Source organism: Aquarana catesbeiana, linkage group LG13 (assembly GCF_042186555.1).
Source record: "Aquarana catesbeiana isolate 2022-GZ linkage group LG13, ASM4218655v1, whole genome shotgun sequence".
In the NCBI taxonomy this organism is placed as follows: Eukaryota; Metazoa; Chordata; class Amphibia; order Anura; family Ranidae; genus Aquarana; species Aquarana catesbeiana.
The window spans coordinates 146,274,631-146,300,400 of NC_133336.1; the positions used below are offsets into that span (position 1 = coordinate 146,274,631).

Genomic DNA, 25,770 nt, shown 5'->3' on the forward strand with positions numbered 1-25,770 from the left:
CATGTAGCACCACCCTTTGGTAATTTTTGGGCTCTCTGTTCTGCACCTCAAAACCAATAACAACCTCGGCTCCTCTGGCACATCTGGTTAAATAAAATCACTGCAAGCACAAGTAACAACACAAGTTTCAAATGCTTATTGCCCATAAACACACACACACCTAATTAATGATAAACATGCTTAAAGTGGATGTAAACCCGATTCATTAAATTTAAGCTGGGCACATATATCTGAAGTGGTTTTTTATATCTCTTCAAAGCACTATGTTTCGTAGCTTTGTCCTGCTCCATTCCTCTGTTATCTGCATGATAACCTTTGACAAGCTCTTTGAGATGGGAGCCTGAAGTGTGTGTCAGGAAGGTTGCTATAAATCAGGGGTCTCAAACTGGCGGCCCTCAAGTTGTTGCAAAACTACAAGTCCCATAAGGCATTGCAAGGCTGACAGTTACAAGCATGACTCCCACAGGCAGAGACATGATGGGATTTGTAGTTTCGCAACAGCTGGAGGGCCGCCAGTTTGAGACCCCTGCTATAAATAGAGTAGCACAAAGATGAATTATTCACAGGCAACCTCTGCATGTGTGGGGAGGAGGTGTGTGCCTTTCCTCCAATCAGCTGTCTTACAGTGTTTAGCAATAATCCACACCTACAGGGGAAGAGAAAATTCTAACCGGACGTGCACTTTCTAAACAGTATATAATGGTGAAGAGATACATGTAAAACGTATGTAGGAAGAATTGTTTAATCTCTGTGTATCTATCTGAGGCTGTTCACTTCACTGGGGATATGTGAGAGTTTACATCCACTTTAATACGGATTTGCATAAATGGCAATTTAAACAGAATTAAACAGGCAAGTTAAGACACAGGGTAAAAAGAAGTATACTCAAGTAGAAAAGGAAGCAGTACGATTCTGTGTCATTTACCTAGAATCAATATATTAATTATCGAGTTTAAGCAATAAACCATATATATATATATATATATATATATATATATATATATATATATATATATATATATATATATATATATATATGAACTTCAAATGCAGCAAGAATGAATATAATCCTACACTGGGTTTTGATTGCACTCAAATGAATGGACAGGTTTATGGTACCACTTTAGTTAGCAAATGGGTCAGGGCCTTGTGCAGAGTTACGATTAGGTTCAGTCTTTAGCCTGCGGTCACACCAAGTACGATTTAAAGCTAGACATCAGCACTACTGTGATATTTTTAACAATCTGATACAACTTAAGTGAGAGGGACTGTTGTCACATTGAGGAACAGTGATGTTATAAACAAACATTTAACCAGCAAAGGATTATTTTTTTTTAACTTCTTTAACCTCAAGTAGTTCTGATTAAGACACAGGTATTCTTTGCAGCATGATTTACAATATAGTGTATGGCAGTGAAATGCTGAAGTCCTGAAAAAGTAATACATGAATTACTACTCAAATCACTCTACTTGAAATTGTACCTTTTAAGATCCTGCCATAGAAAACATTAGATGCTACTTCAGGTACGATTTGTAAATCACATGTCGTACCTGAAGTTGCACTGGTTTGACCAGGGGCTTATTCCTAATTCTTGACTGCACTGCAGCCAATGAGGAGGCATGGGAAGGATAAAAGAAGGCAGCGATTCTAACTGTGCAAAGCCTGCAGACGTTCTGTTATGGCTCTGGTCCTCTCTCCTGTGTCTCCCCACTGACAGGAGGGGGGCGGGGAGAGAACCAGCAGCCTGGATCACACAGAGTTGCTCGTTTAACTGCCCTGATAATACACTTGGCAGTAGAGGTGGAGGTGTAGAGAGCATGTGCAGGGTTGCAGATAGCCTCAGGCTAAACACCATTTTCAGGAAAAAAATATTTTTAATTAACTTTTGTGCACACAAACCCATTTTTGGTAAAATATAAGAGATGCTTTTATGCTGATTAAATAGATAGCAAACATGTTTTGCTTTGAACCAGGTTTTTTGCAGAAAACGGACTAAAATTTCGTAGTGACTGAGTGAGTACGAACAGCATGTAATACAGCATTTATTGATAGTTTTTTATGATGTGGGTTTAGTGACACTGTAACCACTTTCCACCCAGCCTATAGCAAAATGACGGCCGGGCGGTGGTTCCGTTATCCTGACTGGACCGTCATATGACGTCTTTCAGGATAACAGCTGGTGCGCGCCCATGGGGGCACGCAGCGCGGCGATCGGTGGTGCGGCATGTGAGTCTGACACACCATAACACCGATCTAGGTAAAGAGTCTCTGACGGAGACTCTTTACCACATGATCAGCTGTGTCCAATCACAGCTGATCACGGTGTAAACAGGAAGAGCCGTGTATCGGCTTTTCCTCTCTCGCATCTGACATACGCAAGTAGAAAAGAGCCGATTCCCCCCCCCCCCCCCCCCGAGGATGCCCACCCAGGACCACCAGGAATGCCCACCACTGATGACCACCAGGTATGCCACCCATGACCACCAGAGATGCCAATCAGCACCCATATATGATGCCAATCAGTGCCCATCAGTAATGCCTGACAGTGCCTCCTTATCAGTGATGCCCATCAGTGCCCCCTATCAGTGTCGCCTATTAGTGCCCATCAGTGCCAACTCATTGGTGCCACCTCACTAGTGCCGCTTTACTAGTGCCGCCTTATCAGTGCCCGTCAGTGCAGCCTCATCATTGCCCATCAGTGAAGGAGTAAACATACTTATTTACAAAATTTTATAACGGAAACAGAGAAACTTTTTTTATTTTTTTGGTCTTTTATTATTTGTTTAGCAAAAAATAAAACCCCAGAGGTGATTAAATACCACCAAAAGAAAGCTCTATTTGTGGGAACAAAACAATAAAAATTTGGTCTGGGTACAGTGTTGCATGACCGCGCAATTGTCATTCAAATGCGTCATCGCTGTAAATTGGCTTGGGGAAGAAGGGGGAAAGTGCCTGGTATTGAAGTGGTTATAATAGTAGTAGTAAACTGCAAAAAAACAATTCCCCAGGAAAATAATAGAATATAGTACTAGTATGCACTGCATACTAGCACATTATGAACGACTTGCATTAGAACGAAGCCCTCCAGCGGCACACTGTCAGCCAACGAAGAGGTAAGAGAAGGATAAAAAAAGTGCAGCGATCCCGGAAACTGTACAGAGCCTGCAGCTATTCTATCCTGCTATGGCTCTGTTCCTCTCTCCTGTGTCTCCCCGCTGACAAGAGGAGGGGGGATAAAGGGAACGAGTGGCCAGGATCACACAGAATTGCACGTTCAGCTGCCCTGTCAGTCCATGGGGGGGGGGGGGATGCTGCAGAGAGCATGTGCGGGGATGCAGATAGCCCCAGGCTACACATATTTTCAGGGAAAAACTAATTTTTCATGAACACAATATAAACCCATTTTTGGTAAAATATAAAGAGTAAATAGATGGTAAACATGTTCAAAACATTCAAACGTGCTTTGAACTAAGTTTTTTGCAGAAAATAAGAAACTAATCTGATAGTGACCGAGTATGAACAGCATTTAATACAGCATTTATTGATGTTTTTTTTAAATAGACCCCTGAAATCTCCCCCTTGAGACAGAGAAAGAGACCGAGGATAGAGATTCCCCAGTTCCTTTCTTTGCAGCCTCAGCTGCACTGAAAATGAATGGAGAGAAGACAGTGGCTCTTCTCCATTCATAAACTGAGACATCGTAATCACAGGAGATTACAATGTTTCAGTTATGTGAATGGACAGAGTCAGTGATCACTGACTCTGTTTATACATCAAAGGAAGGAGGATGACATGGAGAGGGACAGCAGAACGGAGGGGAACACGGAGGAAAACTGGAGGGGGACAGCAGCAGAACGGTGGGGGACAGCAGCAGAACGGCGGGGGACACGGAGGAAGAAAGGAGGGGATCAGCAGAACGGTGGGGGACATGAAGGAGGAAAGGAGGGGGACAGCAGAAAGGAGGGGGACAGCAGAATGGAGGGGGACTGGAGGAGGATGCGGTGACAGTCAGTGGTAAACGTGTGTGGGGGAGTTACAAGCACCGATCACCACTGTATAGATTTCACTAAAGCATCTGAAAGGGGGGGCTTGTAACTCCCCCACTCACCGATCACCGCTGACTGTCCAGGTATCGGGTGAAGTATCGGGAGCATTTGCCCGAGTACAAGTACTCGGGCAAATGCTTGGTACCAATACTAGTATCGGTATCGGGACAACCCTAGTGGATTCAGCAGATTAGATTTAAATGGGCTGTTATGCTAACACCATTGTTACTGTCCTTTTTGAAGCGCTGGTTTACCTTGGAAATGTAAGTGTATTTCTTATGTTTACACATTAAATATTCCTTACGGAATTACGCTATGTGCCCTCCTTCTTCTTCTTCTTTTTTATCTATATGGTTGGGCTGACTTGCCCATTTAAATCTAATCTGCTGAATCCACTGTCCTGGAACGTTCATCTGGAGGCTGTGTCCATACAGTGAGCCTGAACCTTTCTGGGTATCTTACAAAGTTCGATTGACTCATCAGGTGTACACCTGTATGAGTTCAATCTCTCTGGTAAGCGACTGACGCTTCTGGTGGTGGATCTTCTATATAATACACATTATCCTTTGATGCACATCTATCATTCCAGTGATTGTCATTCATTCCATTGGACTATATATTTGGATCACCTTAAGGACTTTCCTTGGTCCCTTATTTTTATTCACGGACACTGTTTTCATTGAGCATATGTTATAATGTACTCTTAATATTATTTTCACATGTCAGTTTCACGTTTTGACATATTTTTATACACTTGGCTTATTTTTTTTACACTTCTGTTGCTGGCTGCTTTTGTGCGTTTTAGGATATATGTTTGTATCCTCCCCAAGTCAGTATTTTTTTTGTTTTTTTTTTTTGTTTTTTTTAATTGGGATATTTATTATAGCAAAAACTAAAAAAGAATGTGTTTTTTTTTTTTTTAATATTGTCGCTCTTCTTTTGTTTATAGCGCAAAAAATTAAAATTGCAGAGGTGATCAAATACCACCAAAAGAAAGCTCTATTTGTGGGAAAGAAAGGACATAAATTTTGTTTAGGTACAACTTTGCACGACCGCGCAATTGTCAGTTAAAGTGACGCAGTCCCATATTGCAAAAAATGGTTTGGTCAGGAAGGGGTAAATCCTTTCAAGCTGAAGTGGTTAAAGCAGCGTTTTCCTGCCAGCAATCCGACATCCAGAACTACTTTTTTGAGCGTCCTGTGTGCCTTAAAATCAGCTGGCTGGACCATTTTTTGAGACAGCAGAATGTAATGCCAGCACTTGTGTTTACATTTTTTTTTTCTTTTTTTAACCGCTTGAGGTCTGGGCCATAGCCGAATGACGGCCACAGCACGGACCTCAATTTCCGGGAGGTCGTCATGGGACGTCCTCCCCTGTGCACGCCCACCCTGCAGGGCATGCCGCGCGCTGTGATCACCGAGTCACGGAGACTCGGATGATCACAGATCCGAGTAAGGGGCTGATCCCGGCCCCTTACCATGTGATCAGCTGTCAGCCAATGACAGCTGATCACATGATGTAAATAAAAGCTCGGTAATCTTTTTTTGTTATTGTCATTCAAAGTGCGACAAAGCTAAAAGCTGAAAATTGGTCTAGACAGGAGGGGGGTTTAAGTGCCCAGTAAGCAAGTGGTTAAACAGCATGGGGGTCCCCACCCAATCTATACCAGGCCCTTTGGGTCTGGTATGGATTTTAACCACTTCAATACAAGGCACTTTTACCCCCTTCCTGCCCAGACCAATTTTCAGATCCAGTGCTCTCACACTTTCAATGACAATTACTCAGTCATGCATAACAGTACCCAAATAAAATTTTTATCTTTTTTTTTCACACTGTCTCAGCTGCATGAATCGCTGTACTGGTACGTCATTTTGTGCACTCGCCTCTGTGGGCGCGCGTGAGTAAACAAGGCAGATCTCCGTTCTGACAGGGAATGACACAAAGATCTTGTCTTTCTGCTATGCAGGAAGATGGTTCTCTGTGTTAACCCAGGCAGCCCATCCCCATACAATTAGTAAACACACCCAGGGAACACAGTTAACCTCTTCTCTGCCAGTGTCATTGGTAAAATGGCAGTGCATGTTTTTAGCACTGTAATAATGTCACTGGCTCCCCAAAAAGTGTAAAAAATGTCAGGTGTCCGATCTGTCCGCCACAATGTTGCAGTCCCACTAAAAATCACTGATCACCGCCATTACTAGTAAAAAAAAATAAAGAATAAATAGTAAAAATGCCATAAAATCTATCCCTTATTTTGTAGACGCTATAACTTTTGCGCAAACCAATCAATATATGCTTATTTTTTTTATTTATTTTTTTACCAAAAATATGTAGCAGAATACATATTGGCCTAAATTGATGAAGAAATTAGATTTTTATGACATTTTTTTTTTATTTGGTTTGTTTTAGAGCAGAAAATAAAGTATTGTTTTTTTTCAAATTTGATGGTCTTTTTTGTTTTATAGCGCAAAAAATAAAAACCGCAGAGATGATCAAATACCACCAAAAGAAAGCTCTATTTGTGGGGGAAAAGGACATCAATTTTATTTGGGCATAGCGTCGCACAACCGCGTAATTGTCAGCTAAAGTAACATAGTGCCGTATCGCAAAAAATGGCCTGGTCATTAAGGGGGTAAATCCCTACTGTCCTTAAGTGGTTAATCACCACTGGGTTTATGTGTTGTTTTTTTTTTGCATTGTAAGCAAAAAAAAGTGAACAATTTTGAAAAATGCTGAATAATGATTATTCAGCAGCTCCAAATTCCATCTAGATACAGATTGATACGTACACAGAAGAGACAAGCACAAACAATTTAAATAGAACAATTGATACGTACACAGGTAAGAAAGGAGCACAAACAATTTAAATAGAACAATTGATACGTACACAATTTAAGTGGAACTCTAAGTCATTATTTCAACCCTATCAATTTCCCCCTTTGACATCATCCTCTCCCTCCCCCTGGGTCCTCATGAATAAGTTCTAGTCAGTTTTTCCCCAGCGTCCTTTCCCTGACCGCGAGTTGTCAGAGGGGTAGAACCCATCCCCCTAGGTATCTTAAAATTCAAGAAGAGGAGTTTTATAGGAGTAGGGTGATGTCAATACACATTTATCGGTATGCCCTGTCTATTCTCCTAATTTTCCTATTTATTTTCCTGTATACACATATATTCGTGATTGTAAGTGATATTAATATTAGAATAATAATTACCATTGGACTTAACAACCAGTGAAAGGTACTAGTCGCTGTAGAAGACATTCCACTAAATATATCCCACCAATGTGGTGCAGTATCCTGTTGTATCTGTGAGGAAAGATGTACTAGTCTACCTTTGTCAATAATTGCAGATACAAGGTTATTCTGTAGGGTATGTTCTAGTGTTTCTATGTGTTGTCTTAACAACTCTGATTGTTCCAAAACCTGTTTTAGTGGGTCTAAAGAAATTATAAAGGGTGTAGTGTCAGTGAGATTATGTACCTCATAGACTGAAGAGAATATCTTATCGGCGTCTGGTTCAAAAAGATAGGTGTCGTTACCCCATTGTAATATTTTAATCTTTTTTATACATCCCGCAAACGGCGCCGATTTATTTAATGCTGACATGGTGCGGTTATCATTAGTAATGATACAAATATGCTGGGGTCCTATTTCTATGAATCTATTGTTCACATTTATCGGTGTTCTTTGCATTTTGCATATGCTAGTTTGGTATTTTAACAAGCAAGGTTCATATACTGGGGAACTTCTGCCACATACCATTCCCTTATTGGTTCCTTCACATAGAGTTAAATCATGGGTTCTGTTTCCTTTTATCTACATATTTCCCATATATTTCTGGATACCAAAACTCGTCATTAATTACTAGTGGCATGACCACTATTTTACACATTTCCATTACATCTGCTACCCGGTATGCTTCGAACCTTCCTACACACCATTTCTCCTCACATTCTATCTTATCCCCTTTTACTTGGAACCATACACCATTGTCAGTTAAACCCTTAAAATATTTCATCCAGGTATGATAATTTCCCAACTGTAGTTCAGTCCTGGCCCTATTTATTTGTATATGATAGGATAAGAGGTTAAAAGAGCACTGTGTGAAATTTACAAACTGTTGACTTTGATTCCACAGGTGGAGCTCTGCTCCTATCGTGTGATTTATTAACCCTCCCAAAAATTGTAATAGGGGTATTTCTTGCAGTTGGGTTTCAAAAGTGGTGGGTAACCATTTGCTTGTGATAGTCAAGCTGTCAGCTATGTGTCCCCCTGCATGCTTCCATCTGTTGTTCATTTCTTCTATCTCGACCGAGTTTAAAATTCCCATCCCTGTACCTGGCAGTCCCAGTAAAGTGTCATACCATACTCGTCTGTACCTACATTTTGGAATTTCAGGGAAAGTTACATTGAATTTAACTTTTGTCTTTTGTTGTGATACTGATACATTGATACAAGTGTGGGGCACGGGTGTTAGCATTGATGATTCAAATGTGGGAACTACTTCTTCTTCCATCTGTATGTGAAACCCATACTAGTGTTTAATTGAAACGTTATATCTACCTTTGATGATGGGTCTGCCCTTATCCATCCTATGTTTTCATCAATGTGCAACGGCTTCCTATGTCCTTTGACTGTGAAATTACCCACTACTATGTACTCGTCCATTGTATATCCTGAAACATTCGCTACATTAGGATCGTCTATAACCCATTGTAAATCGGCTGTTTCCTCTACCTCAATTACATTATTACCAGGAGTCCATGCATATATTTGTAAAACAACAATCTGCAACAACCAATATGTAAGTAGATATTTCATCATGTTGTTTTCTCGGGTTGTTTCTTGCAATGTGATGCGTGTATCCAGGTAGGTTTTCCTTCCAGCTTTACTGAAGTGGCCGTGGTCAAGAGTACTTGATAAGGACCTTCAAACCTGGGTTCCAATGTCTTTCTGGTGTGTTTCTTTACATATACATAATCCCCTTGTAGCAGCGTATGTGTACCTGTTATTGAATTAGGGTCTGGAAGAGAAGAATACACACTTTTGTGGATCTTAGTTAGACGTTGTTGTAATTGTATCACATATGCAGTCAAACTATCAAATTGCAATTGCATATTCTGTGGAAAGTATAGACCTAATCTAGGTGCATTCCCAAAAAGTATTTCATATGGAGACAATCCTGTTTTCCCTGTAGGGGTGTATCTTATGGAGAACAAAGCCAAAGGCAAGCATTCTGGCCATGGTTTGTTCAACTCTTGCATAGCTTTTTGTATTTTTAGCTTTATTGTCCCATTTACTCTCTCCAATGATCCTGAACTCTGTGGGTGGTAAGGGGTGTGGAAACTTTGTTGAACCCCTAACATGGTCATCACATTCTGCATGATTTCTCCTGTAAAGTGTGTCCCCCTATCTGATTCTATGGTTTCAGGAAGACCAAACCTAGGTATTAACTCAGTGATCAGTTTCTTAGCTGTGGCTTTAGCTGTAGCCGATTTTACTGGATAACTTTCGGGCCAACCTGAGAATAAATCGATACACACGAGGGCAAATTCAAAGGGGCCGCTCTTAGGCATTTGTATGTAATCAATTTGCAGTCTCTGGAAAGGGTATTGGGCCCGAACCTGGTGTTTTCGTGGGGTTTTTACTCTCTGTCCTGGGTTATTCAGGAGACAGATTTGGCAGGCTGCACAGTAGTTTCTTGCAGTGCTACTGAATCCAGGGGCGAGCCATCCTTGGTTCACAATCCTATACATGGAATTGGAACTGACGTGTGTGGGTAGGTGAACTGCCGCTGCCATTGCTGGGTACAGAGAGGCAGGCAGGCATATTTTGCCTCCTTCCCTCCATACATTGTCAAGGTCTGGTGTTGCTCCCATCCTGACCCACTTATCTTTCTCGCTCTCCCCTGCTTGCTCCTGTAATTTACTCAGCTGCTGCCATGTTGGTTCTGGGATACTCACCTCTACCGCTGCTAAGGTCTCAGGGCTTCCTTCCCCTAGAGCTGCCTGTTTTGCAGTCAAATCTGCAAATGCATTTCCTTTTGCCTCAATTGTTTTTGCGCTCGTGTGTGCCGCTATCTTCATAATGGCTACTCGTTTAACCTTTTGAAGATTGTTCAGGACTCTCTTAATCCCTTCTCCATGTTTTACAGGTGTACCTGCTGCTGTCAAATAACCTCTAGCCCTCCATATGTGGCCATAATCGTGCGCTACACCATAAGCGTAGGCAGAGTCAGTGTAAATATTTCCCTCTCGTCCTTTTAAGTATTCTAAGGCTTGTTCTAAAGCTTTTAATTCTGCTTCCTGTGCTGACATGTGGGCTGGTAAGGGCTGTGCTTCAATTACCTGGGTATCAGTCACTACAGCATACCCTGTGTGATATTTACCTTTGTCATCAGCAAACCTGCTACCATCTATATACAAGGTGTACTCAGCGTTTAAAATTGGTGTATCTGTAACGTGTGGGAATCCCATTGTCTCCTGTTCCATGAGCTGAAAACAATCGTGTTCATCTACTTCTTTAAACAAAAAAGAGTGTCAGTGTCCTCATTTCTTTTCTCACTAGTACTATTAGCACTATCATTCCCCCTTGCCAAATCTGGTGACTGAAGAGGCAAAAAGGTGGCCAAATTTAAGGTTGTACAGCGCTGAAAAGTGACATTTGGAGGTAAGAGTAAAGTACACTGTAACCTTAACCACTTAAGGACCGCCTAACGCCGATTTACGTCGGCAAGGCGGCACGGGCAGGCAAAATCACGTACATGTACGTGATTTGCCTCTCGCGGGTGGGGGGTCCGATCGGACCCCCCCCCGGTGCCCGAAGCGGTCCCGTTCTGTTCCCCGGCGATCCGAGATGAGGGGGAGGCCATCCGTTCGTGGCCCCCCCCTCGCGATCGCCGCCGGCCAATGGGAACACTCCTTTGCTGCTGTATGCTAAACAGCAGCAAAGGAAATGATGTCATCTCCCCTCGGCTCGGTATTTTCCGTTCCAGCGCCGAGGGGAGAAGACATCAATGTGAGTGCACAACACACTACACACACAGTAGAACATGCCAGGCATACAAAACACCCCGATCCCCCCCCCGATCGCCCCCCCGATCCCCCCCCAATCACCCCCCCCCCCTGTCACAAACTGACACCAGCAGGTTTTTTTTTTTTTTTTTTTTTTTTTTTTTTCTGATTACTGCATAGTGTCAGTTTGTGACAGTTACAGTGTTGGGACAGTGAGTATTACCCCCCTTTAGGTCTAGGGTACCCCCCTAACCCCCCCTAATAAAGTTTTAACCCCTTGATCACCCCCTGTCACCAGTGTTGCTAAGCGATCATTTTTCTGATCGCTGTATTAGTGTCGCTGGTGACGCTAGTTAGTGAGGTAAATATTTAGGTTCGCCGTCAGCGTTTTATAGTGACAGGGACCCCCATATACTACCTAATAAATGTTTTAACCCCTTGATTGCCCCCTAGTTAACCCTTTCACCACTGATCACCGTATAACCGTTACGGGTGACGCAGGTTAGTTCGTTTATTTTTTATAGTGTCAGGGCACCCGCCGTTTATTACCTAATAAAGGTTTAGCCCCCTGATCGACCGGCGGTGATATGCGTCGCCCCAGGCAGCGTCAGATTAGCGCCAGTACCGCTAACACCCACGCACGCAGCATGCGCCTCCCTTAGTGGTATAGTATCTGATCGGATCAATATCTGATCCGATCAGATCTATACTAGCGTCCCCAGCAGTTTAGGGTTCCCAAAAACACAGTGTTAGCGGGATCAGCCCAGATACCCGCTAGCACCTGCGTTTTGCCCCTCCGCCCAGCCCACCCAAGTGCAGTATCGATCGATCACTGTCACTTACAAAACACTAAACGCATAACTGCAGCGTTCGCAGAGTCAGGCCTGATCCCTGCGATCGCTAACAGTTTTTTTGGTAGCATTTTGGTGAACTGGCAAGCAAGCACCAGGCAGCGTCAGGTTAGCGCCAGTACCGCTAACACCCACGCACGCACCGTACACCTCCCTTAGTGGTATAGTATCTGTACGGATCAATATCTGATCCGATCAGATCTATACTAGCGTCCCCAGCAGTTTAGGGTTCCCAAAAACGCAGTGTTAGCGGGATCAGCCCAGATACCTGCTAGCACCTGCGTTGTGCCCCTCCGCCCGGCCCAGCCCAGCCCACCCAAGTGCAGTATCGATCGATCACTGACACTTACAAGGCACTAAACGCATAACTGCAGCGTTCGCAGAGTCAGGCCTGATCCCTGCGATCGCTAACAGTTTTTTTGGTAGCATTTTGGTGAACTAGCAAGCACCGGCCCCAGGCAGCGTCAGGTTAGCGCCAGTACCGCTAACACCCACGCACGCAGCATACGCCTCCTTTAGTGGTATAGTATCTGAACGGATCAATATCTGATCCGATCAGATCAGATCTATACTAGCGTCCCCAGCAGTTTAGGGTTCCCAAAAACGCAGTGTTAGCGGGATCAACCCAGATACCTGCTAGCACCTGCGTTTTGCCCCTCCGCCCGGCCCAGTCCAGCCCACCCAAGTGCAGTATCGATCGATCACTGTCACTTACAAAACACTAAACGCATAACTGCAGCGTTCGCAGAGTCAGGCCTGATCCCTGCGATCGCTAACAGTTTTTTTGGAAGCTTTTTATTGAACTGGCAAGCACCAGCGGCCTAGTACACCCCGGTCGTAGTCAAACCAGCACTGCAGTAACACTTGGTGACGTGGCGAGTCCCATAAGTGCAGTTCAAGCTGGTGAGGTGACAAGCACAAATAGTGTCCCGCTGCCACCAAAAAGACAAACACAGGCCCGTCGTGCCCATAGTGCCCTTCCTGCTGCATTCGCCAATCCTAATTGGGAACCCACCACTTCTGCAGCGCCCGTACTTCCCCCATTCACATCCCCCAACGAAATGCAGTCGGCTGCATGAGAGGCATTTTTATGTGCTCCCGAGTACCCCTACCCAACGAACCCCCCCAAAAAGATGTTGTGTCTGCAGCAAACGCGGATATAGGCGTGACACCCGCTATTATTGTCCCTCCTGTCCTGACAATCCTGGTCTTTGCATTGGTGAATGTTTTGAACGCTACCATACACTAGTTGAGTATTAGCGTAGGGTACAGCATTGCACAGACTAGGCACACTTTCACAGGGTCTCCCAAGATGCCATCGCATTTTGAGAGACCCGAACCTGGAACCGGTTACAGTTATAAAAGTTAGTTACAAAAAAAGTGTAAAAAAAAAAAAAATATATATAAAATAAAAAAAAATAGTTGTCGTTTTATTGTTCTCTCTCTCTATTCTCTCTCTCTATTGTTCTGCTCTTTTTTTACTGTATTCTATTCTGCAGTGTTTTATTGTTATTGTTATTGTTATTGTTATTATGTTTTATCATGTTTGTTTTTCAGGTATGTAATTATTTATACTTTATTGTTTACTGTGCTTTATTGTTAACCATTTTTTTGTCTTCAGGTACGCCATTCACAACTTTGAGTGGTTATACCAGAATGATGCCTGCAGGTTTAGGTATCATCTTGGTATCATTCTTTTCAGCCAGCGGTCGGCTTTCATGTAAAAGCAATCCTAGCGGCTAATTAGCCTCTAGACTGCCTTTACAAGCCGTGGGAGGGAATGCCCCCCCCCCCCCCCCCACCGTCTTCCGTGTTTTTCTCTGGCTCTCCTGTCTCAACAGGGAACCTGAGAATGCAGCCGGTGATTCAACCAGCTGACCATAGAGCTGATCAGAGACAAGAGTGGCTCCAAACATCTCTATGGCCTAAGAAACCGGAAGCTACGAGCATTTTATGACTTAGATTTCGCCGGATGTAAATAGCGCCATTGGGAAATTGGGGAAGCATTTTATCACACCGATCTTGGTGTGGTCAGATGCTTTGAGGGCAGAGGAGAGATCTAGGGTCTAATAGACCCCAATTTTTTCAAAAAAGAGTACCTGTCACTACCTATTGCTATCATAGGGGATATTTACATTCCCCGAGATAACAATAAAAATGATTTAAAAAAAAAAAAAAATGAAAGGAACAGTTTAAAAATAAGATAAAAAAGCAAAAAAATAATAAAGAAAAAAAAAAAAAAAAAAAAAAAGCACCCCTGTCGCCCCCTGCTCTTGCGCTAAGGCGAACGCAAGCGGCGGTCTGTCGTCAAACGTAAACAGCAATTGCACCATGCATGTGAGGTATCGCCGCGAAGGTCAGATCGAGGGCAGTAATTTTTGCAGTAGACCTCCTCTGTAGATCTAAAGTGGTAACCTGTAAAGGCTTTTAAAGGCTTTTAAAAATGTATTTATTTTGTTGCCACTGCACGTTTGTGCGCAATTGTAAAGCATGTCATGTTTGGTATCCATGTACTCGGTCTAAGATCATCTTTTTTATTTCATCAAACATTTGGGCAATATAGTGTGTTTTAGTGCATTAAAATTTAAAAAAGTGTGTTTTTTCCCCAAAAAATGCGTTTGAAAAATCGCTGCGCAAATACTGTGTGAAAAAAAAAAATGAAACACCCACCATTTTAATCTGTAGGGCATTTGCTTTAAAAAAATATATAATGTTTGGGGGTTCAAAGTAATTTTCTTGCAAAAAAAAAAAAAACTTTTTCATGTAAAAAATAAGTGTCAGAAAGGGCTTTGTCTTCAAGTGGTTAGAAGAGTGGGTGATGTGTGACATAAGCTTCTAAATGTTGTGCATAAAATGCCAGGACAGTTCAAAACCCCCCCAAATGACCCCATTTTGGAAAGTAGACACCCCAAGCTATTTGCTGAGAGGCATGTCGAGTCCATGGAATATTTTATATTGCGACACAAGTTGCGGGAAAGAGACAAATTTTTTTTTTTTTTTTTTTTTTTTTGCACAAAGTTGTCACTAAATGATATATTGCTCAAACATGCCATGGGAATATGTGAAATTACACCCCAAAATACATTCTGCTGCTTCTCCTGAGTACGGGGATACCACATGTGTGAGACTTTTTGGGAGCCTAGCCGTGTACGGGACCCCGAAAACCAAGCACCGCCTTCAGGCTTTCTAAGGGGCGTGAATTTTTGATTTCACTCTTCACTGCCTATCACAGTTTCGGAGGCCATGGAATGCCCAGGTGGCACAAAACCCCCCCAAATGACCCCATTTTGGAAAGTAGACACCCCAAGCTATTTGCTTAGAGGTATAGTGAGTATTTTGCAGACCTCACTTTTTGTCACAAAGTTTTGAAATTTGAAAAAAGAAAAAAAAAAAAAGTTTTTTCTTGTCTTTCTTCATTTTCAAAAACAAATGAGAGCTGCAAAATACTCACCATGCCTCTCAGCAAATAGCTTGGGGTGTCTACTTTCCAAAATGGGGTCATTTGGGGGGGGTTTGTGCCACCTGGGCATTCCATGGCCTCCGAAACGGTGTTAGGCAGTGAAGAGTAAAATCAAAAATTCACGCCCTTAAAAACGCTGAAGGCGGTGATTGGTTTTCGGGGCCCCGTACGCGGCTAGGCTCCCAAAAAGTCCCACACATGTGGTATCCCCATACTCAGGAGAAGCAGCTAAATGTATTTTGGGGTGCAATTCCACATAGGCCCATGGCCTGTGTGAGCAATATATCATTTAGTGACAACTTTGTGCAAAAAAAAAAAAAAAAAAGTGTCACTTTCCCGCAACTTGTGTCAAAATATAAAATATTCCATGGACTCAATATGCCTCTCAGCAAATAGCTTGGGGTGTCTACTTTCCAAAATGGGGTCATTTGGGGGGGGGTTGTGCCACCTGGGCATTCCATGGCCTCCGAAACTGTGATAGGCAGTGAAGAGTGAAATCAAAAAGTTACACCCTTAGAAATCCTGAAGGCGGTGATTGGTTTTCGGGGTCCCATACGCGGCTAGGCTCCCAAAAAGTCCCACACATGTGGTATCCCCACACTCAGGAGAAGTAGCTGAATATATTTTGGGGTGCAATTCCACATAGGCCCATGGCCTGTGTGAGCAATATATCATTTAGTGACAACTTTTTGTAAATATTATTTTTTTTTTTTTTTTTTGTCATTATTCAATCACTTGGGACAAAAAAAATAAATATTCAATGGGTTCAACATGCCTATCAGCAATTTCCTTGGGGTGTCTACTTTCCAAAATGGGGTCATTTGGGGGGGTTTTGTACTGCCCTGCCATTTTAGCACCTCAAGAAATGACATAGGCAGTCATAAACTAAAAGCTGTGTAAATTCCAGAAAATGTACCCTAGTTTGTAGACGCTATAACTTTTGCGCAAACCAATAAATATACGCTTATTGACATTTTTTTTACCAAAGACATGTGGCCGAATACATTTTGGCCTAAATGTATGACTAAAATTGAGTTTATTGGATTTTTTTTATAACAAAAAGTAGAAAATATCATTTTTTTTCAAAATTTTCGGTCTTTTTCCGTTTATAGCGCAAAAAATAAAAACTGCAGAAGTGATCAAATACCATCAAAAGAAAGCTCTATTTGTGGGAAGAAAAGGACGCAAATTTCGTTTGGGTACAGCATTGCATAACCGCGCAATTAGCAGTTAAAGCGACGCAGTGCCAAATTGGAAAAAGACCTCTGGTCCTTAGGCAGCATAATGGTCCGGGGCTCAAGTGGTTAATTGCCTAGCCATTGACATGTGTTTGGGCTGTACCTGAGACAAGATTGCATGTATGTCATGTGTGGTATGCACTACGACTGGATTGTCTAGAACAATCTCTGATGACTTATCTATGATAATTGACACTGCAGCTACCGCCCGTACACAAGACGGTGAACCTCTAGATACTGGATCTAATGCTGCTGAAAAGTAAGCGACTGGTCTTTGTTTTACATGTGCCTGTGTCAGAACACCTGTGGCGTGTCCAGTGATCTCAGCAATGTACAGATTAAATATCTTAGTATAATCTAAAGTGATAAACGACTCATATGCTACTTCTGTAAGCATATACGGTACAATTTTCAAACAATCGTATAATGGCTGCATCATACCTAAAAACATACGCAATTGTTTGAAATTCCGTGGGGGTAACATTCCCTTTATCAGTTGAACCCTCTCCTCAGTGAGATGTCTCGTACCCTGTGATATACAATGTCCCAAAAAGATAATTTTTTCCTGACACACTTGCAACTTTTTCTTCTTAACCTTGCAACCTTTTTCTGCCAAAAATCGCAACAAATTAAGGGTGGTGTGCAAGCTTTCAGTCTTTCACTTATCTGTGGAATTAACCCTTCCATAAACTGTCTATTGAAGGCTCGGATCGTGACTGGCAGAGCCAAATCCAATCCCTCATCTGCCATCATACTTTCCATAGATAAGTAAAATTCTGATACAGTCTGTCCTGGCATTTGTTTCATGGGTGATATTGACCCCCTCTCTTGTTGTTTTGCCTGACAGAAAGCTTCTAATCTAGCAATAAAAGGGGCCCTTGAGTCTATGTGTCTGACGTGTCCTGTCTCTAAATTGCCATCCCCCTCAGCTCAGTCTGCAGGTCGGTCATAAACTGGTTAAACAGGGTCAGAGTCATTTTATGTCTGCATAAATCCTCCCCATCCTGCCAGGTTGCTTCATGTGTATTCATTAACTGTGTCACAAATCTACAGAAAACAGCTGGCTTTACTATAATGCATGTATCAGTGCGTACGGGGGCTACAGTTTCTGAATGAAATTCTTATACTCCACAAACCTGAAAAAAAACATTCTCTACCCTTAAGTACAGGATATATCTTGTGTGGTTTACGTTCTATGTCAGTGTATGGGGGTGGGATGGTTGAACTAAGATTATTTAAAATTTCAACATTTTTTGTTTTTCTATCTTTCATATCCCAACCATCACAGTCTGGATTATATTTCCACCCCTCTTCTTTCGCTCTATTTGAGACCTTAATTAAGCATTGAACCTGACTCATCCATTGCTTCTCTAACACCTCTCCTTGTCTGTCCCTTTTTATTTCACTTTTTTTCACTATTTTTATTTCACTATTTCACTCCATACATCCGGGTCTAAACCCGCTGCTCCTTTCACCTTAAATTTACGAAAGACATCCTTTAAGTCCTATGCTTCATCTTTCCCACAGATGTTTTTAATTATCTGTGGCACCGTATAGTGCGCCACAATTCCCTGACGGGGTTTTGTGTTCCTCTGGCCCATTCTAACAGTCCTGCCTAGGTAGCGTGTGGGACACTTGGTGTACAATATAATGCGGCTACAACATATACAAGAATGAATAATTACTTTATATGCTAGCCCAATAACAAACCAGCTAAGTTACACTAGTTCCTCGTTGCCTTCCTCCTAAGGTGCTAGAATTCTAAAAACCTCTCCGGAATGAGATTTCTGAAATCGAATTACTTTATATGCTAGCCCAATAATAAATAATTACTTTATATGCTAGCCCAATAACAAACCAGAATGCGGCTACAACATATACAAAAATGCGGCTACAACATATACAAGCATTCCTTTAAGTGGCCAGGTATCCGACTAGATCTCCGGACTTTATGGAGATCTTATTCCCTCCCCGTATCTGGGAATCCCTCTCATACACTCTTATCCCTGCTTTATGGAGCAGACAGGGCTTATACTCTCAACCCGTCTATGGTTTATGAGTTAGATGTGAGGTTAAGCATAAGCGTCAGACCCCCAAGCTCACAAGCCCTCAAGTTCCCAATCATGTGAGGTAAGGCGCATTCCGTTGCTTAGTTCGGCAATCCCCTTCTAACTCATACCATCCTTGACAAGGCTCATTCACTTTCTCAACAAGACAGACAAGACAGACACAGACAACAAACAAACAAATAATTCCAGCAATATAAACTAAAATATGCAGTAATTCTAGACTCACCACTACAGAGGCTGGTGTTTTAAAACCAGGAGAACCGTAACTGACAGAACGGATAGGCACAAATCAGGGGAGCACAGAATATAAGAAAAATAAAGCTTTTTCTTACCTGCGCAGGTTTTTTGATCTGTGGTTCCCGGAATGCCTGTCCTTTCGTTCCGTCAGCGTAGCTCAGCCACCTCTTGTAGTATCATCGGTGAGTCCCTCGTTCGGGCGCCAAAAATGTTAGGTTCAACTTTTAAATAAGTTGCTTTAAGTTTATATTGCTTTGTCAAATTATTGCTTCTATAAGAATAATGACACGGAGTCAGATTAGTCTGTGTCACAGTTCGGAGCCTAAGAGAACTGCACCCTTTACTTCTTTTATAGGCAGCTCTACAAACAGTAATCTTATCGGCATTACCAAATGAGGTTAAGGTACAAAGAGTTTCTTATCAGCGAACATGTAATGATTATTCAGCAGCTCCAAATTCCATCTAGATACAGATTGATACGTACACAGAAGAGAAAAGCACAAACAATTTAAATAGAACAATTGATACGTACACAGGTAAGAAAGGAGCACAAACAATTTAAATAGAACAATTGATACGTACACAATTTAAGTGGAACTCTAAGTCATTATTTCAACCCTATCACAAACATGCCTACTTTGTCACTCTCATTAATACTCTGACCTCTAGTCCTCGTCGTCGCTTCTCTATTTTTAACTCTCTACTTTCTCCACCCAGTAAATCACTCACTGCTCACGAGATTGCCAATCACTTTAAAATCAAGATTGATGCAATTCGTGGGGGCATCTCCACTGCACAGACATCTATCACACTTACCATGCCCTGTACAAATCCACTCTCAACACTTTCCTCTTTTGACCTTGCTTCTACTGAAGAGGTCGCTAAACTTTTTTCCAGAAGCCCACCTTACCACCTGTCCCCTGGATATTGTCCCTCACAACTAGTATGGTCACCCTTTTCTATCCTATTCTCCCTCACTCACATCTTAAATCTCTCCCTCTCTACTAGCATCTTTCCCTCCCCCCTAAAACATGCCCTGATCACCCCCATACTTAAAAAAAAAAAAATCCTAACTGGACCCCACCAGCCTGAACAACTTAAGACCCATCTCCTTGCTCCTACCGTATTTGCATCAAAACTTTTAGAAAGCTTAGTCTAAAAGAAATGCTCCTACCTCTCTGACAACAATCTTCTTGACCCCTTACAGTCTGGCTTTTCACTTGCTACACTCCACTGAAACTGCCCTACTAAATCTCACTAATGATCTACTAACTGCTAAAACCAATGGCCACTACTCCATACTCATACTACTAGACCTCTCTGCAGCCTTTGATACTGTTGACCATCTCCTCCTCCTCAAAAAACTCCACTCTCTTGGCCTTCAAGACTCTGCTCTCTCCTGGTTCTCTTCCTAACTATCACAGCGCTCCTTCGATGTTACCTATAACTCTGTTTCTTCTTCTCCACTTCCTCTTTCTGCAGGGGTACCTCAAGGTTCTGTCCTCGGACCCCCTGAATCAATGCATTCACACAATTTCACAGTAACCATGAGATAAAACAAAGTTCAGGAATATTACTATATCTCATTGTTTTGCAAATCTATGTACACTACAAACTGTATGATTGAATCGGTTCTGATATTGCTGTTTCTTATCGTACATCACGGGACACAGAGCCATAGTAGTTACTATGTGGGTTATAGGTCACCTTCAAGTGATGGACACTGGCACACCCTAAGACAGGAAGTCCACTCCCTATATAACCCATCCCGCTACTGGGAGTACCTCAGGTTTTTTGCCAGTGTCTAAGGTGTTGGTCACGAGTAAAGATGTGCTGTGCTGAGCTCCACTGGAGCAATCCTTGCTGGGGCTAGCTATGCAGCCAGATCCCTACAAAGTGTCTTCTCAGGCTGAATTGAATGGTACCCGGGCCTTGTGGCTGAAGAAAAAAACAAGGTTTTGCCTGTAACGCTTCTCTTTTTAGAGAGCTGGACCCTGGGATCCAGAGCTTTGGTTTTTTTTTCTGGCGGGGTGTTTTACGGGTCCAGAAGTGTGGGTTCCCCGAGGGTCCCCGGTTCCTGAAGGTTTTGTAATGGAGCCCACCATGAGAGGTGAAGATTGGGTCTGTTGGTTTTTACCAAAACCCTGCGGCGGGAAAGGTAATTGGAGGTTTCTAAGGAATTTTTACATTTTCTTATGAAACGTTTCCTTTCAAAAAGTAAATGTTGTCATGCCTAAGAGTCACTACTGGGGGCTGTATAGAGCACCTACCTTGTCATGCTTTCCTCAAACATCAAGCTTGTCACAGAAGCAGCAGGTTTCCCTCCAGCGAGCAGCTCAGACCTCCGGTAAGGTTGGGGGGGATTTTCTTCCACGAAACACCCCCACCTGGACAGAGCTCTCCCCCTCTTCCTGCAAGGGGGAAGCCAAAAACGATCGGCGAAGCCGCTCCGTTTTTTCACCGCCCCTGCATGGTGGCTTGTTACAGGTCTAACCCACACACACACACACACACACACAAAGCTCAATTTTTGATGGCTGCAGATGTCGGAGGGACACAATAGCAAAAAGGGACATATAACAGGTTGGTGACACAGGCATTCCCTGACACATTTACTAAAAGCATCAGGCTGAGCGTTAATAGCAGCGGCAGTGGCTGGACTATCGCTCAAGCAGTAGATGCACTTTCTTCTGATAGTACCTCTGCTTTTGTGCATCGGACTAAGCTCAGAAGGGGGGGGGTTGAAACATCCCCAAAAAGGGCTAAAAGGGTCTCCCTCAAGCAAATGTTTGCAACTGTTTTCAACACTGCAGCCCCTGTCTATGTTACTAAAAAGGTATTTTTTCCTCAGCCATGATAGGATTGGGGGGAAAAAAAGGTTAGCGGCTTTAACCGCTTGCCGACCAGCGCACGCCGATGTACGTCGGCAGAATGACACTGGTAGGCAAAAGGGCGTACAGGTATGTCCCCTTTAAGAAGCGGTGTCGCTGGCCCGCGGGTGCGCGCCCGCCACGATCTCTGTGACCGCAGGTCCCGCGGACTCGTCCGCCTGGTGCCCGCGATCGTGTCACGGAGAGGAAGAACGGGGAGATGCTTTTGTAAACAAAGCATTTCCCCGTTCTGCCTAGTGACAGGACAGTGATCACAGCTCACTTTCGTCGAGAGCTGTGATCACCGTCCTGTCTGTTGAAGCCCAGCCTCCTAACAGCTAGAATCATTCCCTAGGACACTTAACCCCCTTCACTGCCCCCTAGTGGTTAACCCCTTCATTGCCAGTGTCATTTACACAGTAATCAATGCATTTTTTTCATATTTAAGATTTTTATTGTAATTTACGAAGAGAAAAAGAATACAGAAACATCGCCAATTGGGCATACCCTGGCATCTGAATGATTATATAAATGGCAAAGAAGGTAAAAGCTTAGTTAAGTGTAATTTATCCAGCTACTTCCAGAACAAGGGATAAGGGTTAAGTAAACGGTTATATTACAGATATCTATGTTAGCATACAGTAATCCTATAACAGTGAACTAAAGTACTGTGTGGGTGGACACTAGTGTGCAATAAAAGTAATGGCATAACAATGTGAACTGTAATGAGTTCCATAACAGGATGTCCGTAAGACTGTAGTAAGGAAGGGAAGTTGGTGTGGGATCCAGCCAAGCTAAAGGTGGAACTGCTACGATAGTGGTGTACTTCTAGAGTCTAAGATCCAAAGTTGCCAATTTCTATTAAAGCGTTTAGTGGACATATTGGCCTTGACAAAAGAGAATTCCATCTGGAAGTGTAGGTTCAGTAGGTGGATGGCATCTCTCAATGTAGGTGGTTCTGTTGATTTCCATTTCTTTGCGATTGTCAATCTTGCAGCAATGAGGATGTGTGTGACCAGTGTTTGCAAATGGTTGGGCAGTGTGGGGATCGAGAGACCTAGAAGTAGGTCAAGTGGGGACAGAGATTGGGATATACCACACAGGGATTCAATTAGATTTTGCACTTTGCTCTAAAAATTTTTGACAAGGTGGCACTCCCACCTTATGTGTGAAAGAGATCCAGTTTTAGCACATCCCCTCCGACAATTAGGGTAGGTGTTCGGGTATATTTTCGCTAGCCTTTCTGTGGTAAAATACCATTTGTGAAAAAGTTTTTGTAGTGCTTCCCAATGATTAATGCAGTGAGACAGGCGTAGGGGCAATGTGAGGGCCTTCGGCCAATGTAGTTCTGTAGGTGGTTGGTCCAACAGTGAGGACCAATACCGTGAGGAAGGAGACAGAGGGTTAGTAGTTGGTTTGGTGAGCAGTTTGTACATAAAGGAGATTCCTTTGGACTTGGATGTAACCATATTGTAGAACTTGAGCAGAGGGAGTGAAACACAATCTGAAGTTGACCAGCACATTTTTGATAGGCTAGATCTAATCCGTAGGTAAAGAAAAAATGTGTGTTTGGTTAATCCAAACTTCTGCGTTAACTGCTCAAAGGAAAGCAAACCTGCTTGTGAAAATAGCATACCTAAGTGGCTGATGCCGGCTTTTGTCCATTCCGAGAGAGGTAAGTCTGGGGAGATAAGATGTAGCGCCTCAGTAGGTATTGCTGTCAGTGTGTCCTTTGATGTCCCTCCATTGAGTTGCAGTATTGATGTCCAGACTCTTGTGGAGGACGTGATGGTATCAAGAGGGTATCGTTTGGGGTGTGGGTTGAGCCAGAGTGCGGCTAGGAAGAGTTTAGGGACCGTGGGTAGTAGGTTGGCTTCATTTTGTTTCCAGGTTGTGTGGTGTTTATCTGACCACCATGTTTTCAGTTGGTCCAGAATAGTTGCTTGGTGATATGCTTGGACATCCGGGGCACCTAGGCCTCCATGTTGAACTGGGGTTGTAAGTATGACTTTTTTTATTCTAGGTCTTTTTTGTTGCCAAATAAAGCTGTTGATGATCCCCTGGATTCTTTTGATCTAATTTTGCACTAGAGGTAGGGGTAATGTACAAAAAAAATATAGGACATGGGGGAGTAAATCAATTTTTCCCTGAGCTATCCTACCAGCCCAGGAGGCTGGGACCTTACTTAGTTCATTTGCAAGTCATGTAAGCCTGCCCACAAGATCTTCCAAATTGGTTCTCAATAGCATCCGACTTGGGAACGTTAGTTGAATACCCAAATATGGGAGAAAGGAGTTAGGGGCCCAAGCTAAGGGGTAGCTAGCGGTGATGGTGTTTAAAGTTTGAGAGTCTAGGCCAAGGTTAAGCATTAGAGATTTACCGTGGTTCAGCTTGTACATAGATACAGCCCTGAACATATCAAGGACTCGTTGGACTGCTGGTAGAGACAAGAGCGGATTGGTTAGGGCAATAATCACATCATCCGCGTATAAGCCAATTTTATGATCGGTTTGTCCAATTTTTATATCCGTGATCGAGGGGTCAGATCTAATGAATTGTGCTAAGGGCTCCATTATCATGGCAAAAATTAGAGGGGACAATGGGCACCCCTGTTTCGTGCCATTAGTAATTTGGAATGGGTTGGAAACAACACCCGACGTCCAAATGCGTGCAGATGGGTGAGTGTATAGGGCTAATATGGCAGAGAGAAAGGTGCCCGACAGTCCAAATTTTCGGAGCACTGCCTCCATGTAAGGCCAATATACCCTATCGAACGCCTTCTCTGCATCCAAAGATAGGAAGAGAGAAGGCGCTCAAGTGTGCTCCGTCCATTGGATAAGGTCAATAAAACGTCTAGTTCCATCTGGGGCCTGCCCCCGGACACAAATCCTACTTGGTCAGGATGGATAATTTGGGGGATGATGGTGGAGAGGCGTTGCGCCGGGAGTTTGGCATAAATTTTTGTGTCTGTGTTAAGGAGTGATATTGGCCTATAGTTGGCTGGGTTGTCTGGGGGCTTACCCGGTTTGGGGATGGTAACCACTAACGCATTGAGGGATTCCTTAGGGATTATGCCTGTGGTAGAAAATTGGTTATACATGTCACATAGGTGGGGGACTAAGGGTTGGGCAAATCGTTTATAATATTCATTGGACAGTCCATCAGGTCCTGGTGCTTTATGTAGTGGTAAGTTGTTTATCACTTTTTGGATTTTGGTCTGTGAAAAAGGAGCTGCTAGGCAGTCCAGTTGTTCTGGAGAAATCGAGGGGAGGGAGATAGAGGATACATTTTTTTTTTTTTTTTTTTATATCAGCTTGGGTAGGTGTGAGTTGGGGGTCTGTTTTCGTAAGATTGTAAAGCTTTGTGTAGAAATTGCCAAATTTGTTGGCAATATCTAGCGGATTGGTCAAGCGTTTGCCCTGGGGACTAGTAATAAATGTGATTTTTTTTTTTTTTTTTTTTTTTATTGGAAAGTTGCTTTTTAAACAGTTTGGCCATAAATGCTCCTGATTTATTGGCTGATGAGTAGGTCTGAAGTCGTAGTCGCTTGATAAAATACTCAAAATTTTTGTGGAGATGACCACTAAGTTGGGATCTAAGCTTTTTAAGTTCTAAAGAGATGACATTAGAGGGGGATCTCTTGTTTGTTCAAGAGATTAAATTTGTTTCAGGAGTGACTCAGTTATATAAGAGTGTATTTTAGCCTGGGCCCCAAGTTTAATAAAAAGACCTCGTAGACAAGCTTTGTGAGCATTCCAAACAACAGCACAGTCATTTACAGAATTGACATTTTGCAGGAAGTAATGATCAATATCAGATTGTATTTGAGACTCAAAGGTGGGGTTGTTGAGAAGGGAGGTATTCAATCTCCAAACCGTATGTCTAGGAGTTTGGGAAGGGGATGTTAGTTTGATCGTGACTGGAACGTGGTCGGACCACGATATGGTGCCTATGTTGGAGGCAGCAATAGACTATAGTAGGTGTTT

The 25,770-nt window shown here is 42.9% G+C and overlaps 1 protein-coding gene across 6 annotated transcripts in view; it reads left to right on the plus strand.

Moving 5' to 3' along the window:
* NDUFAF1 (NADH:ubiquinone oxidoreductase complex assembly factor 1) overlaps nt 1-25,770 on the plus strand; it is a 470,741-nt gene that overhangs the window by 924 nt on the left and 444,047 nt on the right. The window lies entirely within an intron of this gene.